The sequence below is a fragment of the Pelobates fuscus genome, chromosome 6 (genome assembly GCF_036172605.1).
Source record: "Pelobates fuscus isolate aPelFus1 chromosome 6, aPelFus1.pri, whole genome shotgun sequence".
In the NCBI taxonomy this organism is placed as follows: Eukaryota; Metazoa; Chordata; class Amphibia; order Anura; family Pelobatidae; genus Pelobates; species Pelobates fuscus.
The window spans coordinates 125915161-125933448 of record NC_086322.1 but is presented as its reverse complement, the minus strand read 5'-3'; the positions used below and the strand labels follow the sequence as shown (position 1 = coordinate 125933448).

At 40.2% G+C, this 18288-nt stretch overlaps 1 protein-coding gene across 1 annotated transcript in view; it reads left to right on the top strand.

Annotated features, from left to right (window-relative positions):
* Nucleotides 1-18288, top strand: part of RXFP1 (relaxin family peptide receptor 1) — a 351549-nt gene that overhangs the window by 200139 nt on the left and 133122 nt on the right. The window lies entirely within an intron of this gene.

Sequence of the window (18288 nt, the reverse complement as noted above, 5' to 3'; positions counted from 1 at the left end):
CTTTTTTTCATGAGATTTTATGAAACATTGGTATAACATTGAAATTAAAATACTTTTTTATGAACAGGAGTTTATATAAATTAATTTACTTATAGTTATTAGGGTGAATGAAGTTTTTGGGTGTGTCACAACCAAGGTTTACATTATCCAGTAATCTACAACATTTTCTCACTCACTAAGGGCACAGATCAGAAATATTTCTCAGACTCTTCCAGCTACTAAGAGATTAATATACTCTGTCAGTCAAAGCAGAAGCATGAATCACAAAAGCTCTCCAGATCTTGTAATGCAAGCATAATATTCCATAATTGAGATATGGACCATGTAATGTATCATAATTAGATGTACTTATATAACCAAGGCTGAGGAATTGCAGCAATTAGGCATAAAATAATGGCTGGGTGATAGTGAGATCATTTGAAAAATGGGAAAGGCCCAATTGTCCTATTCATTTATCATGTAAATTTCCTATGGCTAATGTAAACATGAATGGGACTATTTACAGAATAACATTTTCATTAATAAATATGTTGGGCTTTTTTGTTGATTTTTTTTATAATCAAACTAGACGTCTAAATTGAATAACTTCCAAAATTAAGAGAACAATCTTCTCAGTGTTTGTAAAGCGGTTGTGAAGCCAATGTCCCCGTAATTTAGAAAATTGATTTCTGGCAATGAAAGTGGGAATGTATACTGCTGAGTTCCCGATGTTTTAAAGATAAAAGGATTGTAATGAGGCTTGCTTCCTTTGTCACAGATGTTTCATTAGGGAGGCATTCATGTAAAGCATGCTAAATCACAGTCTAAAGGATTGGCTGCAGGTCCAAAGATCGCTAAATACATTAATGAACTAAAGTGATGTAGAGAAGTTAGAACAATATGATTTGTTTAACATGTTCCATTTTCATTAGCGAAATAACTAGCATAAACATGAGTAGAACATGTAGATTAATTAGGACATTCAAACAATATGATAATGAAGATGGTTGGTCTGCTTGAAAATAATTCTTTAATCAGGTCTTGTTTTGCCATTTAATTTGTCCTCTGGTTTGGATTCATTCTAAGTTGTTGTTTTTCTTTTTTGTTGTTTTTTTTTGTTTGTTTTGTTTTTAACTATAACATCAATAGTGGTACATAAAATAAATTGTTTACTAAACAGCACAACTTAAGTGTCTTGCTCGACATCTGGCTATCTTCACTATAAATTCATGCTAAACTTCTGCAATTCAGTAAAGTGGCATTGCATTTAAAGCGGAGTGATAGATGCAGACATTCTGTAACTTTTATTACTTATGGTTTTATCATCAGTATGTCTTATTTAAGCCTGGTGTGCTATCCACTTTTACCCTGAGCTGATTTCACTCTTACAAAATCCTTGGACTTGATTGCCGTCTTGGTATTTCTAGGAATCACAATTACTGAATTACAATAAATTATATACAGACAACATATTCCGCAGTACAATAGAGAAAAAAGACAAATAATTCATTTTAACAAAACATGTTTGACATATGGGAACACTAGGTGAAGAGAGCCCTGCCTAAATGACCTTACTTCTAAAAAAAAAGCTGTTGTATTCACAAAACATGCAATGAAAAAAATTTTGTTGATCAAGGCGGCATATATTTTAAAGGTATTTTTGTCATCTTTCTGTGTACTTTCTACACAATGAGCAATACATACAGCATCTACATATCTACAGAGCAAATACTAGTTTAAATGGCACAACTATGATAGCTGAACTGGTCAAATAATCTAACTCAAAATGAAATGTTAACTTATCCCACCTGATCTTTCCTATCCCACCCACATAATGGAAAGTGTTTTGGGAACAGGCCCGTCGCTACCCGACAGGCAAACCAAGCAACTGCTTGGGGCCCCGAGCTGGCCTGGGGCCCCAAGCAGAGCCGGTGCTTCCTATAAGGCTGCAGCCGCCTGAGCGCTCTATAGAGAGCCTCAGGCGGCTGCAGCACTCCTTTCTCGTCAGTGGCGTACTAAGGGGGGGCGGGGGGCAGGGGGGGCGGCCCGCCCCGGGTGCCACTGTCCAGGGGGGTGCCATGACTTCACGTGTCATGTGTCGCCCCCCCGGCCCCAATCATCACGCTGCGCTCAGCCTCAGCCGCACCTTTGAGAAGGGGGAGGAGTCTTTGGGACGCGGCGTGATGACGCCGTATGCAGCACCGCCGTCAATCCGCCTTCACAGATCTTCAGCGCAAGGATCCAGTGGTCGGTCTCGGAGGGAAGGCATCATCAAAACGTGAGTAGTAATTTATGTGTTTTTGTAATTTATGTAATGTTATTTAATTAATTAAAGGGGGTGTATTAATTATGGGGGGGTGTATATTAATTATGGGGGGTGTATATTAATTATGGGGGTGTATTAATTATGGGGGTGTATATTAATTATGGGGGGTGGATTAATTAGGGGGGGTGTATATTAATTATGGGGGGTGTATATTAAGTATGGGGGGTGTATATTAAGTATGGGGGGTGTATATTAATTATGGGGGAGTGGATTAATTATGGGGGTGTATTAATAATGGGGTGGTGTATATTAATTATGGGGGGGTGGATTAATTATGGGGGTGTATTAATAATGGGGTGGTGTATATTATTTATGGGGGAGTGTATTAATTATGGGGGGTGGATTAATTATGGGGGGTGGATTAATTATGGGGGGTATATTAATTATGGGGGGTGTATATTAATTATGGGGGGTGTATTAAGTATGGGGGGTGTATATTAATTATGGGGGTGTATTAATAATGGGGTGGTGTATATTAATTATGGGGGAGTGTATTAATTATGGGGGGTGGATTAATTATGGGGGGTGGATTAATTATGGGGGGTGTATATTATGGGGGTGTATTAATTATGAGTGGTGTATGTTAATTATTGTGGTTCCTGTAGGTGGGGAGGGCGTGGAGGGGGGGTCCTCCATGTCTATTTTGCTTGGGGCCCCCAAATTCCTTCAAACGGCCCTGTTTGGGAAATATAGAAAATTCTAGTATTCAGACTGTTTATCTATTGTATTCTGAGGGTCAGTTACTTACCATTCAGGATTTGATTGCAAATCATATGTGGGTAAAACTTGATCTGTTTAGATTTCTGTAAATTGAAAGCTTCACGGCTCCATAAGAGATTAATAAAGGAGTCCTTAAAGGGAAACTCCAGTGCCAGGAAAACGATCCGTTTTCCTGGCACTGGAAGGTCCCTCTCCCTCCCACCCCACAATCCCCAGTTGCTGAAGGGGTGAAAACCCCTTCAGTGACTTACCAGAGGCAGCGACATATCCCACGTCGCTGCTTCCTCCTTCCCAGCCGCTCCTCCTTCTGCTTACGTCGGCCGGTGGGCGAGACTGATCCCGCCCGCCGGACGAGGAAACCTAATGCACATGCGCGGCAATGCCGCGCATACGCATTAGCGCACCCCATAGGAAAGCATTGAAAATGAATTTCAATGCTTCCCTATGGGGAATAGAGCGACGCTGGAGGTCCTCACACAAAACCTGTGCTAAAGAGCAGGAAGTTCCCTTTAGTGGCTGTCTAATAGACAGCCACTAGGGGAGGACTTAACCCTGCAAGGTAATTATTGCAGTTTTAAAAAAATGAGCAGAAGTGGTCTGGGTGCCTGGAGCGTCCCTTTAATTACCCTACATGGTTTCAAAGCCTCTCTCTAAATTTTGCAACCACTAGAGAAATGGTGTAAAAATGTATGGTGTTAACATGTATACTGTAAAGGAAAGACAAGACAGGGGGGATATGATAGAAACATTCAAATACATAAAGGGAATTAACACAGTAAAGGAGGTGACTATATTTAAAAAAATAAAAACTGCCATAACAAGAGAATATAGTCTTAAATTAGAGGGCCAAAGGTTTAAAAATAATATCAGGAAGTATTACATTACTGAGAGGGTAGGTAGTGGATGCATTGAATAGTATACTATAAAATGTCCATATGGAGGAATGGGATCAAAAGAGAATGTGTAAGTGATAAAAGTGGGAGAAAAACAATCAAAATATATTAAATTAAGTGACAAAAACTATGTGAAAGTATAGTGATACCCAACTGATTCCCCCTAGGCACAATAGATATATAGATAGTATAATACATAATATACAAAATAATTCTATACAAGAATACAGCACTCTGCAATATATTAACTAGCAGAATATATTAATCGGCATATACTGTGGTTAAATATAACAACGTTTTGTAGACTGAAAGGATGGTCTAGAATAAATTAGCTAAGAATATAGCATGATTATTTACGCTGATAAATGCTTCTATATAGAACTAAAAATAAATGACATAAGTGCAAGATAATGCATCTTGGACGTAAAAACCCAAGGGCAGAGTACAGAATATTTGATAGAGTCCTAACCTCAACATCTGAGGAAAGGGATTTAGGGGTAATTATTTCTGATGACTTAAAGGTAGGCAGACAATGTAATAGAGCAGCAGGATATGCTAGCATAATACTTGGTTGTATAGGGAGAGGTATTAGCAGTAGAATGAGGGAAGTGCTCATGCCATTGTACAGAACACTGGTGAGACCTCACTTGGAGTAGTGTACGCAGTACTGGAGACCGTATCTTCAGAAGGATATTGGTACCTTAGAGAGAGTTCAGAGAAGGGCTACTAAACTGGTTTATGGATTGCAGGATAAAACTTACCAAGAAAGGTTAAAGTATCTTAGCATGTATAGCTTGGAGGAAAGACGAGACAGGGGGGATATGATAGAAACATTTAAATGCATAAAGGGAATCAACACAGTAAAGGAGGACACTATATTTAAAAGAAGAAAAACTACCACAACAAGAGGACATAGTCTTAAATTAGAGGGTCAAGGTATAAAAATAATATCCGCAAGTATTACTTTACTGAGAGGGTAGTGGATGCATGGAATAGCCTTCAAGCTGAAGTGGTAGACACAGGTTGACACAGTAAAGGAGTTTAAGCATGTGTGGGATAGGCATAAGGCTATCCTAACTATAAGATAAGGCCAGGGACTAATGAAAGTATTTTTAAAAAATTGGGCAGACTAGATGGGCCGAATGGTTCTTATCTGCCATCACATTCTATGTGTCTATGTTTCTATTTAAGCCTATGAGCGAGAAATACTTACATTTCTGAGATCTAGAATCTAAGCAGAAAGAAATTATATTTTATCCCCCACACCCAGTTCCTTCTCCATATCTATATGGTGAGATAAACAATCAACTGAGTTGCAATAGTTGTCCACTCTATTATTAAATCCTGTGAGTTTTTTTTAACATTATTCCTATATTCAAGCTCACTAACAAATATTTTAGCTTGTCATCCTTGAGTTCCCCGTTGAACCAAAGATAATTAAACAGGTAATTGCCAAAAATGCATTTTTCAAGGTTCAAACTGATGTCTATGTAATGTATTTTAATTACAGTGGTGCTGAAGTGTGAAAATGTTTAGCCATTTAATGATTTTAGTGAATCTAAAAAGATAATAAACCAATTACATGTATTTGTCTTGCATAACCTTATCGTATACTTAAACCACTGTGTACTTTAATGTGTTAGATTAATTAATCCTTACCTGTATAACTATTAATTTCATGGTTAAACCTAGAAAAAACGTGACACTTGTCAGTGAGAGTGATAAGTACTCTGTGTCAGGGACCAGGAACCAGACAGAGACAGAAGTAGATGCAAACACACCTTTATTAATAAATAACAAATAAATAACAAAAGCAAAGTCCAGAAATCAAGCAGGGGTCAGTAACCAGAGTGGGTAGTCAGACAAGCCAGGATCAGGAGCACGGAGAGCAGCGGAGTCAGGAACAAGGCCGGAGTCAGGAACCAGGAGCAAACAGGAAACACAGGAACAAGGAGACTTCTGGGAAACAGGAAACCACGCAAGGGCAAGGAGGTTCTGGGCTTAGCTGCTTAAATAGGCAGAACTGATTAGCAGCAGGGTTGATTACTACTCACAGGTGAGTAACCGTGGCAACAAGCAGAAGCAGCTCATAGTAATTGCAGCTGAAAACTCAATCACTGAAACAGAAAGGGTTGCTGTTTAAAACAGCAAAGAAACCCTGACAGTACCTCCCCCTCAACGACTCCCCCCATCTCTGTTGGTGGGTCCGGGCTTCATGGGGAAGCGGGCGTGATAGGAACGAAGGAGGGATGGTGCATGGACATCAGAGGCTGGAACCCAGGAGCGTTCCTCTGGACCGTATCCTTTCCAGTGCACCAAGTATTTGATCTGTCCTCTGAAGACCCGTGAGTCAATGATGCTGCGTATTTCATATTCCTCATGATTGTCAATCAGAACAGGACGTGGACGTGGTACTGAGGTGGTGTAGCGATTACAAACCAACGGTTTCAAGAGGGAAACATGGAAAACATTTGAGATGCGCATGTTAGCAGGAAGGTCAAGTGCGTAAGCTACAGGGTTAACCCTTCGAAGTATACGAAATGGCCCAACGTATCGGGGTGCCAGTTTTTGTGAGGGAACACGGAGGCGTAGGTTGCGGGAAGACAGCCAGACCCTCTCTCCGACCTGATAGGTAGGTGCAGGAAGGCGTCTGCGGTCGGCCTGGAGTTTGTAGTTCTGCATGGCACGTTGCAAAGAACTCTGAACCTGCACCCAAGTGGAACGGAGTTCCCTGAGATGTTCCTCCAATGCCGGTATCTCCTGTGGCAAGAACGTATCAGGCAACATGGACGGTTGAAACCCATAGTTTGCCAGGAATGGGGATAGCCGGGAGGAGGCATTAATCGCACTATTGTGGGCAAACTCCGCCCAGGGTAGCAGATCAGACCAGTTGTTCTGGTGGTCAGAAATGTAGCAACGCAGAAACTGTTCCAGTGTTTGGTTAGCTCGTTCCGCTGCACCATTGGATTGCGGGTGGTAGGCCGAGGAGAAGGAAAGCTGAATTCCCATTTGCGTACAAAAAGCTCTCCAAAATCTGGACACGAACTGGCTACCCCTATCTGAGACTATCACTTTGGGTAACCCATGCAAACGAAAGATCTCCCGACCAAAAATTGTTGCAAGTTCCTGGGAAGTTAGTAGTTTTTTCAAGGGAATGCAATGCGACATCTTCGAGAATCGGTCAACAACCATGAGAACGACTGTATTGCCACGGGAGACCGGAAGATCTACGATAAAATCCATGGACAAGTGGGTCCAGGGTCGTTCACCATTAGGTATGGTTTGCAGGAGACCCACTGGAGGGCGTCGTGGGGTTTTATTTTGAGCGCACACAGGACAGGCAGCTACAAAAGCGGTGACATCCGAGCGGAGACTAGGCCACCAAAATTGCCGGGATACGGACCAGATTAACTGGTTTTTGCCTGGATGTCCAGCTGCTTTGTGGTCGTGGTATGTACTCAATAGTTTCGTACGGAGGTTAATAGGTACAAAACAACGGCCATTAGGTTTCTCTGGAGGAGCATTACTTTGTGCAGCCAGAATCTCCTCGCCTAGGGGTATATGGTATATGGTCCGGAGGAATCACAGGAGTAGGGGTGATCTCCTCTCTAGATGGAGGGGAGAACTGTCGAGACAAGGCATCAGCCCGAATGTTTTTTGTACCGGGCAAGTAAGAAACCACATAATTGAATCTTGATAGGAAGAGAGCCCATCTAGCTTGCCGGGGGGAAAGTCGCTTAGCTTCAGAAAGATATGTTAGATTCTTGTGGTCTGTGAGTATGAGGATTGGCACTGAAGTACCCTCAAGAAGGTGCCTCCATTCTTTGAGAGCTAAAATTATGGCTAGAAGTTCTCTATCACCAATCTGGTAATTGCATTCCGCCGGGTTCAATTTCCTCGAGAAATACCCGCACGGATGCCTGGAGCTCTCTGGGTTAGGACGTTGAGACAGGAGGGCGCCCACTCCTGTCTCAGATGCATCGACCTCAAGAATGAATGGTAAGGCAGGGTTAGGGTGTGCCAGTATAGGAGCAGCAGCAAAGGCGACTTTGAGAGACTCAAAGGCAGTAATGGCTTCCTGTGACCAATGCTGTGGATCAGCATCTCTCCTGGTCATGTCCGTGAGAGGTTTAACCAAGGAAGAAAAGTTGCGTATGAACTTCCGATAATAATTGGCGAAGCCCAGAAACCGTTGTATAGAGCGAATACCCGTAGGTCGAGGCCATTTTAGTACAGCCGAAAGTTTCTCCGGATCCATAGAGAATCCAGCATCTGAGATAACATATCCCAAGAATGTAACCTGTTTGCAGTGAAACTCACATTTCTCCAATTTGCAGAACAGATTATTTTCTCTAAGTCTCTGTAATACACGAGAAACGTCTGCGTGATGGTTCTCGAGAGATGTGGAATGGATCAGAATATCATCAAGATAAACCACCACACATTGCTGCAGCATATCTCGCAGGACGTCATTTATAAATTCTTGGAAAACCGCCGGAGCATTGCAAAGACCAAAGGGCATTACTAGGTATTCGTAATGGCCGCTCCTGGTGTTAAATGCGGTTTTCCATTCGTGGTCCTCTTTTATCCGGACGAGATTATATGCCCCTCTCAGATCAAGTTTGGTGAAGACCGTTGCTCCCTTGAGGCGGTCAAATAATTCCGTGATTAATGGAATGGGGTAGGCATTCTTAATAGTAATGCGATTGAGACCCCTATAGTCGATACAGGGTCTCAACTCGCCATCTTTTTTCTTTACAAAGAAAAAGCCGGCCCCGGCAGGAGAAGATGACTTCCGAATAAAACCCTTAGACAGTGCATCGGTAACATACTCCTCCATGGCTCGATTCTCTGCTACAGACAGTGGGTAAATCCGGCCCCGGGGAGGATTGGTACCCGGTTGGAGTTCGATACCACAGTCATACGGACGGTGTGGTGGCAGAACGCTGGCTTGACCCTTGTCAAATACATCTTGGAATTCTTGGTACTCAGCGGGTAAGGAAGAGGCAGAACATGCGCCCAAAACTTTGACCGGTTTCTGGAGACAGGACAATGTGCATTGCTGGGACCATGATAATATCTCAGCTTCGCGCCAATCAATTGTGGGGTTATGCTTCTGTAACCAAGGGTATCCCAAAACAACCTGGTAATATGGAGAGGAAATGACCTGGAATTGGACCGTCTCATGATGTAGAGCCCCTACAGCCAGAGATATGGGCACGGTTTCTTGGGTCACGTGGGTTGGCTGTATTGGTCTGCCATCGATGGCTTCGAAGGCTAGTGGGAAGTTGCGAGACTGTAAGGGTATAGAGTGCTTTGCTGCAAATGCACAATCTATAAACAAGCCTGCGGCCCCAGAATCAAGAAATGCCCGGGTTTCAATGGATGAATCAGGCCAGGAGAGGATAACAGGCACCAAGGGTTTGCGCACACATATCTCTGGGTCTGCAGAAAGACCACCCAAGATCTGCCCCTGACAGTATCTTGGGTGCGGGCCCTTTGCTGGACGAATCGGGCAAAACTTTAACACGTGACCGTGGTGTCCGCAGTATAGGCACAGACCCTCCCTCCTCCTAAAGGCTCTCTCCTCGACCGAGAGGCGTGAGAAGCCTAACCGCCTTGTCTCCACACAGACAGAGGACTCAGGACCAGGAGGCATGGGAGGTGAGGGAGGTTCGGGTGGGCAAGAAAAGCTCGGTGCCAAATTTACAAGAGGCCTCCGCAGGCGCTCCTTGGATGAGGATCTCTCTCGGAGTCTGATGTCAATGAGGGTGACAAATGATATCAGTTCCTCGAGATCTTTAGGTAATTCTCTGGCTGCAATCTCATTTTTAAACACATCGGAGAGACCCTGTGCAAAGGCAGCCACGAGAGTCTCGTTGTTCCAGCCACCCTCTGCTGCCATGGTACGGAATTCACTGGCATACTCGACAATAGTTTTTGTGCCCTGAGCATTAGACATGAGTAGTTCGGCAGTAGGGGTGGAGCGAGCTGGAATATCAAAAACCCTTTTGAAGGATGCAACAAATTCAGGGTTAATTTAAATAATAGGCTTCTCTGCCTCCCAGAGAGGTTTTGCCCAAGCTAGGGCCTTTTCAGACAGCAAAGAAATCATGAAGTGAACTTTGTCACTGTCTGTAGGATATGCCTGGGGCAGGGTTTCAAGGTATCCTTTAACCTGATTTATAAATTATCTGCACTGAGCTGGGTTGCCCCCAAAATATTGAGGGAGCGGGACAGACCCAGTCATTTCTCTAGCCGCTACAGGGTTGGAGGCTACAACCGGTGCTAGAACAGGAAGTGAGGCAGAGGCGGCCGCAATCGCAGGCTGGCCGGGTACTGGATCCAGATGGGCATACTGGTCCAAATGGTGGTTCTGCTGGTCCCACTGGGTAAGCAGGTTAGGTATAGGTGTCTTGCCTGTACCATCTGTATTCATGGCCCTTGCGTAATGTCAGGGACCAGGAACCAGACAGAGACAGAAGTAGATGCAAACACACCTTTATTAATAAATAACAAATAAATAACAAAAGCAAAGTCCAGAAATCAAGCAGGGGTCAGTCACCAGAGTGGGTAGTCAGACAAGCCAGGATCAGGAGCACGGAGAGCAGCAGAGTCAGGAACAAGGCCGGAGTCAGGAACCAGGAGCAAACAGGAAACACAGGAACAAGGAGACTTCTGGGAAACAGGAAACCACGCAAGGGCAAGGAGGTTCTGGGCTTAGCTGCTTAAATAGGCAGAACTGATTAGCAGCAGGGTTGATTACTACTCACAGGTGAGTAACCGTGGCAACAAGCAGAAGCAGCTCATAGTAATTGCAGCTGAAAACTCAATCACTGAAACAGAAAGGGTTGCTGTTTAAAACAGCAAAGAAACCCTGACACTCTGACACTCAATTATTGCTCAATAGAGATGTCGCGAACATAAAATTTTCCGTTCACGAACGGCAAACGCGAATTTCCGCAAATGTTCGCGAACGGGCGAACCGGGCGAACCGCCATAGACTTCAATAGGCAGGCAAATTTTAAAACAAACAGGGACTCTTTCTGGCCACAATAGTGGTGGAAAAGTTGTTTCAAGGGGACTAACACATGGACTGTGGCATGCTGGAGGGGGATCCATGGCAAAACTCCCATGGAAAATTACATAGTTGATGCAGAGTCTGGTTTTAATCCATAAAGGGCATAAATCACCTAACATTCCTAAATAGTTTGGAATAACGTGCTTTAAAACATCAGGTATGATGTTGTATCGATCAGGTAGTGTAAGGGTTACAAAGGAAAAAAGGAATATATATATAACACACGTGCTCTCCAGTGGTAAAAAATATAAAATTAAATTACCAGAATGTAGAAATGTAAGAAGAACCTTCTATTCTTCTTTATACAAATGCAAAAAAATACAATCTACAAATAAACATAAAAGAACATAGTGTAGTTGGTTTAAAACACCATATAATGCGCTAATAGGATTGCACTCACAGAATGGAAGCGCAGTGTAGGCGTATAACAATCTTTTAAGGGCTTGACGGAGTCTCTGTTATCTTCTTTAAGACCTTATTGGAAAAGGGGAGACACACAAACCATAGTGCACCGATATAATATATAACAAAATGGTTTTATTAAGTTACACTTACAGAAATTCGGGTGTAATACAGCGTATCAGTCAAAAAGGGATTATGGTGTCGACATCCTTCCTCCCAAGGCTGATGAAAAATCACCGAATTAAGAACACATGAAAATAAAATAAAAGTTCAAATATAAATAAAGTCCAAAGGTGCTGTTGTGGTCCCTCCGCCCTACGCGTTTCGTCCAAATTTGGACTTCCTCAGGGGCATAAACGAAGGTCTGCAAACAGAAAAGGTCTCCGTCCGTCTTTTAAATCTTGGGTTTCAAAATCCCGCCATCTGTACGGCCAATCCCATCGTGCCGTCATTTGCGTTCCACTTTCGCTATTCAAGCCTCTCTTTCATGTCCGTACGAAGTGTGTATACTTCCGGTATTGTGTGGAACGCAAATATGCGTTCCACGCTCGTGAATTGAGCAAATAGTCCCAGAAGGTAAAAAACGGGCATGAAAGAAAGAGGGAGAAGTGTATATCAGATTCTTAGCCAGAAGTAACAAATTAATTGTAGTTAAAACAATTCAGTATCATTATTTGAAATGTAAAAATACATAAATAGAAAATATAAAAGTACTTAATGTCAAAGTCCACTATTAATAATATACATAAAAGGTGATTATACAGCTATATGAAAAATATAAAAAATAAAAACGTGAATATTAAGATTTATATCTTAAAAAAGAGACTATTGGATGACATAATGAAATTTATATAAAAATTAGTAGAAAAATATATATTTCAAATTCTATAAAGAGATAATTATAAAAAATTATTATAAAATTAATTTATAAAAAGCATACCATATCAAAATCAACATTAAGTCCTCTTGGACTAAAAGTCTTCAAATTAAAAATCCAAAAACCTTCTCTTTGTCTTAATTTTTTAATTAGATCTCCTCCTCTGTCATCCAAGGTCACTTTTTCCAATCCCGTGCATAAAAAGGTTTCCAGTTTAAAATCAGGACAATTGTTACAGTGTACAGGTACCGAGTGAGTGGTTAATTTTTTCTTTATGTTATTACAGTGTTCCATAAACCTAACTTTCAAGGCCCTGCTAGTCCTCCCTACGTACTGGATGCCACAACCACAAGTTAAAAGATATACTACATTAGTGGTGTTACAATCGATGTGACAATTTATCTTAAAAGTTTCTCCTGTTGACCAACTGTTAAAAGATTGTGTGTTTTTTTGGTAAAAATTTGCACCCTTTACATCTCCCACATTTAAAAAAACCCTTTGATGCCGTTGATCCGATTTCTGTTCCTTTCAATCTAAAGGTACTGGGAGCTAGAGTATTTTTAAGGTTTTTACTTCTCTTGAAAATTATTTTTGGTGCAGGTGGAATTTGTTTTTTTAGGAGGTCATCTTCTAAGAGGAGAGGCCAGTGTCTTTGTAAAATCTTTTTAATTTTAAAAGCTTGGGCATTATACTGGGTGACAAAAGACAAAGTAAAATCGTTGTTAGAATTCCCATTTTTGACTTTGTTTGTTAAAAGATCACTTCTAGCGTTATTTTTACACTTATGTATTTCTTGGTCTAGGAATTCGGGACAATAGCCTTTTTCAATAAATTTGTTTTTTAAAAGTTTTGATTGGTCCAAGAAACACTTTTCTTCTGTGCAATTTCTTTTTATTCTGGTAAACTGGCTTCTTGGAACTCCTTTCAGCCAGTTAGGATGATGTGCACTTTTAATATTTATAAAAGAATTAGAGTCCGTAGGTTTAAAAAATGTTTTTGTTTTAATAGTTAAATTTTCTATGTATAGAGTAAGATCTAAAAAGTTGATAATGCATGGATCTGTGTGGGGAGTAAAAGTCAAAGACTGATTGTTTGTATTAATATATTTGAAAAATTCCTGAAATAAATTAAAAGAACCATCCCATATAATTAAAATGTCATCAATATATCTCCGCCATAGTACCAAATTCGCGCCAAAGGGATTATTATTCCAGATCTTGGAAATTTCCCAATTGTCCATGAAGATATTAGCGTAACTTGGCGCGAATTTGGTACCCATGGCGGTGCCTTTCGTTTGTAAATAGAAATTCCCATTAAAACCAAAAAAGTTATGAGTTAAAATAAATTTAATACCATCTAAAAGGAAGCTTCTTAAAAGGGGGGATAAATCAGTGTCTAAGTCTAGTACTCGTTTTACGGCCTCCAATCCCATATTATGGTCAATAATTGTATAAAGTGAAGTGACATCGAGAGTGGCCCACATGTAGTTTTCTCTCCATTCTACACACTCTAAAACCTGAATCAAATTTTTCGTGTCCTTCAGGTATGATCTAGCGCCTTGGGCGTATTTTTGGAGAGAGAAGTCTACATACTCTGATAATCTGGATGTCAGAGAGTCGATGCCACTAATAATGGGGCGGCCTGGTGGATGTGTCGTAGACTTATGCACTTTAGGGAGAAAATAAAAAGTTGGAATTCTGGGAAAGTCTAAATGTAAAAAGAGAAATAATTTATCGTCTATAACATTTTGGGTTTTATAATCTAAAAGTAGTTCTTTAAATTTTTGATTAAAGTCTTTATTGGGATTGTTTTTCAATTTAGTGTATGTTTCTTTATCTCCCAATAGACGATGAGATTCAGTTAAATAGTATTGAGTGGTAACTTCAGAAGATCGTCCATTAATCTCTCACCTGTTAGAAAACCCACGAAAGGGGTTTCAATACAAAGAACTAAACAACCACCATTTAGGAATAGTAATCAAGGGAGACCTTCTAACTATTCTCAAGAGACCAGGAAAGAACCATACAGACCAAAAGACCAGGCGGTAAAATATAAGAATAATCAAAATCAATCCCATGATTTTTTAGAACAGGGCCCAAACCACAGAAAAAAGAGAGAAATAACTCAGTTCTTCTCCCCCAAAATGCCGAAAATAGACCTCACCAATCGATTTGCCCCATTAGGGAATTGGAATATCCCAGGGAAGAGGAGGAGGCTAAGTGGAGAAGAAACAGAGGAAGAGTAAAAGAATTTGCACTAAATAAGGGCATTTTTATTATAGGTGACATTAATATTAACCCTGATGAAATTCTAATACTTGAAAAAGGACTCAAATTTGCCCCAAATATTCCAGTGAACCCTTTTAATCTCTTCATAGATGTAAATAAATTTATACGAAAACTTTCTTTAAAAAGATTTTTTGCCAAGAGAACAAATGACAGACCACAATTAAATACCATTTGTTCAGGATCTGAACATGCCATTTTTAAACCTAAGTCCACTTTTTACCCCAACGATAAAGGAAGCCAGATAGAGGCCTTTTCTAAAATGGTGATAAAAGACATAGAAAAATTGAATCCAAAGATAAAGACTTTTAATTTGACCAAAAAAGAAAATGATATTTTAAAAAATCTTAAAAAAAGAGAAGATATAATAATCAAGAATGCAGATAAAGGGGGAGGTACGGTGGTTATGTCCACTCAATACTATTTAACTGAATCTCATCGTCTATTGGGAGATAAAGAAACATACACTAAATTGAAAAACAATCCCAATAAAGACTTTAATCAAAAATTTAAAGAACTACTTTTAGATTATAAAACCCAAAATGTTATAGACGATAAATTATTTCTCTTTTTACATTTAGACTTTCCCAGAATTCCAACTTTTTATTTTCTCCCTAAAGTGCATAAGTCTACGACACATCCACCAGGCCGCCCCATTATTAGTGGCATCGACTCTCTGACATCCAGATTATCAGAGTATGTAGACTTCTCTCTCCAAAAATACGCCCAAGGCGCTAGATCATACCTGAAGGACACGAAAAATTTGATTCAGGTTTTAGAGTGTGTAGAATGGAGAGAAAACTACATGTGGGCCACTCTCGATGTCACTTCACTTTATACAATTATTGACCATAATATGGGATTGGAGGCCGTAAAACGAGTACTAGACTTAGACACTGATTTATCCCCCCTTTTAAGAAGCTTCCTTTTAGATGGTATTAAATTTATTTTAACTCATAACTTTTTTGGTTTTAATGGGAATTTCTATTTACAAACGAAAGGCACCGCCATGGGTACCAAATTCGCGCCAAGTTACGCTAATATCTTCATGGACAATTGGGAAATTTCCAAGATCTGGAATAATAATCCCTTTGGCGCGAATTTGGTACTATGGCGGAGATATATTGATGACATTTTAATTATATGGGATGGTTCTTTTAATTTATTTCAGGAATTTTTCAAATATATTAATACAAACAATCAGTCTTTGACTTTTACTCCCCACACAGATCCATGCATTATCAACTTTTTAGATCTTACTCTATACATAGAAAATTTAACTATTAAAACAAAAACATTTTTTAAACCTACGGACTCTAATTCTTTTATAAATATTAAAAGTGCACATCATCCTAACTGGCTGAAAGGAGTTCCAAGAAGCCAGTTTACCAGAATAAAAAGAAATTGCACAGAAGAAAAGTGTTTCTTGGACCAATCAAAACTTTTAAAAAACAAATTTATTGAAAAAGGCTATTGTCCCGAATTCCTAGACCAAGAAATACATAAGTGTAAAAATAACGCTAGAAGTGATCTTTTAACAAACCAAGTCAAAAATGGGAATTCTAACAACGATTTTACTTTGTCTTTTGTCACCCAGTATAATGCCCAAGCTTTTAAAATTAAAAAGATTTTACAAAGACACTGGCCTCTCCTCTTAGAAGATGACCTCCTAAAAAAACAAATTCCACCTGCACCAAAAATAATTTTCAAGAGAAGTAAAAACCTTAAAAATACTCTAGCTCCCAGTACCTTTAGATTGAAAGGAACAGAAATCGGATCAACGGCATCAAAGGGTTTTTTTAAATGTGGGAGATGTAAAGGGTGCAAATTTTTACCAAAAAAAACACAATCTTTTAACAGTTGGTCAACAGGAGAAACTTTTAAGATAAATTGTCACATCGATTGTAACACCACTAATGTAGTATATCTTTTAACTTGTGGTTGTGGCATCCAGTACGTAGGGAGGACTAGCAGGGCCTTGAAAGTTAGGTTTATGGAACACTGTAATAACATAAAGAAAAAATTAACCACTCACTCGGTACCTGTACACTGTAACAATTGTCCTGATTTTAAACTGGAAACCTTTTTATGCACGGGATTGGAAAAAGTGACCTTGGATGACAGAGGAGGAGATCTAATTAAAAAATTAAGACAAAGAGAAGGTTTTTGGATTTTTAATTTGAAGACTTTTAGTCCAAGAGGACTTAATGTTGATTTTGATATGGTATGCTTTTTATAAATTAATTTTATAATAATTTTTTATAATTATCTCTTTATAGAATTTGAAATATATATTTTTCTACTAATTTTTATATAAATTTCATTATGTCATCCAATAGTCTCTTTTTTAAGATATAAATCTTAATATTCACGTTTTTATTTTTTATATTTTTCATATAGCTGTATAATCACCTTTTATGTATATTATTAATAGTGGACTTTGACATTAAGTACTATTATATTTTCTATTTATGTATTTTTACATTTCAAATAATGATACTGAATTGTTTTAACTACAATTAATTTGTTACTTCTGGCTAAGAATCTGATATACACTTCTCCCTCTTTCTTTCATGCCCGTTTTTTACCTTCTGGGACTATTTGCTCAATTCACGAGCGTGGAACGCATATTTGCGTTCCACACAATACCGGAAGTATACACACTTCGTACGGACATGAAAGAGAGGCTTGAATAGCGAAAGTGGAACGCAAATGACGGCACGATGGGATTGGCCGTACAGATGGCGGGATTTTGAAACCCAAGATTTAAAAGACGGACGGAGACCTTTTCTGTTTGCAGACCTTCGTTTATGCCCCTGAGGAAGTCCAAATTTGGACGAAACGCGTAGGGCGGAGGGACCACAACAGCACCTTTGGACTTTATTTATATTTGAACTTTTATTTTATTTTCATGTGTTCTTAATTCGGTGATTTTTCATCAGCCTTGGGAGGAAGGATGTCGACACCATAATCCCTTTTTGACTGATACGCTGTATTACACCCGAATTTCTGTAAGTGTAAGGGTTACGCCCGCTTCACAGTGACATACCAAACTCCCCGTTTAACGCACCGCAAACACCGCAAACTGTTGTCAGAGGCAGACACGAAAAAAAAAATGCCACACTGCTGAGCTCTGCAATGACGGCATTCTGGTGGTGGCAACAGCATGCGTTGATTGGCGTGCTGTCTGGCTGAACCCGGGTGCCGATGCATGCTGTCTGACTGTGCCACTAGCTCCTTGCGATGACCTGCCCCTGCTTCCAACTCGTCTCCTCCTCCTCCTCCTCTCTGTCTCCCCATCTGAACTTTCCCCCTGTTCTTCTTCTCTTCTAGCGGGCACCCACGTGACATCCACGGACGCATCATCATCATCAACCGCTTCACTTGTATCTGACAACTCAGCAAAGGAAGCAGCAGCGGGTACAACATCATCATCATCACACCGTACGTCCATGTGTGTAATGACTGCCTGACTGAGACATATCCCTGTTATCTACATCCTATGGCATAATGGTTGTGCATCATTCATTTCTTCCAACTGATGTGTAAATAACTCCTCTGACAGATCAAGTGAAGCGGCTGTGGTGCTAGTGTTGGTGGTGGCGGCAGGAGGAGGATGGTGCGTCAAGGTTCCGAGCGGAAGCTGTAGAAGATTGGGTGTCCTGTGTTAGCCAGTCAACTATGTCCTCAGAACTTTTCGAGTTCAGGGTACATGGCCTCTGAAC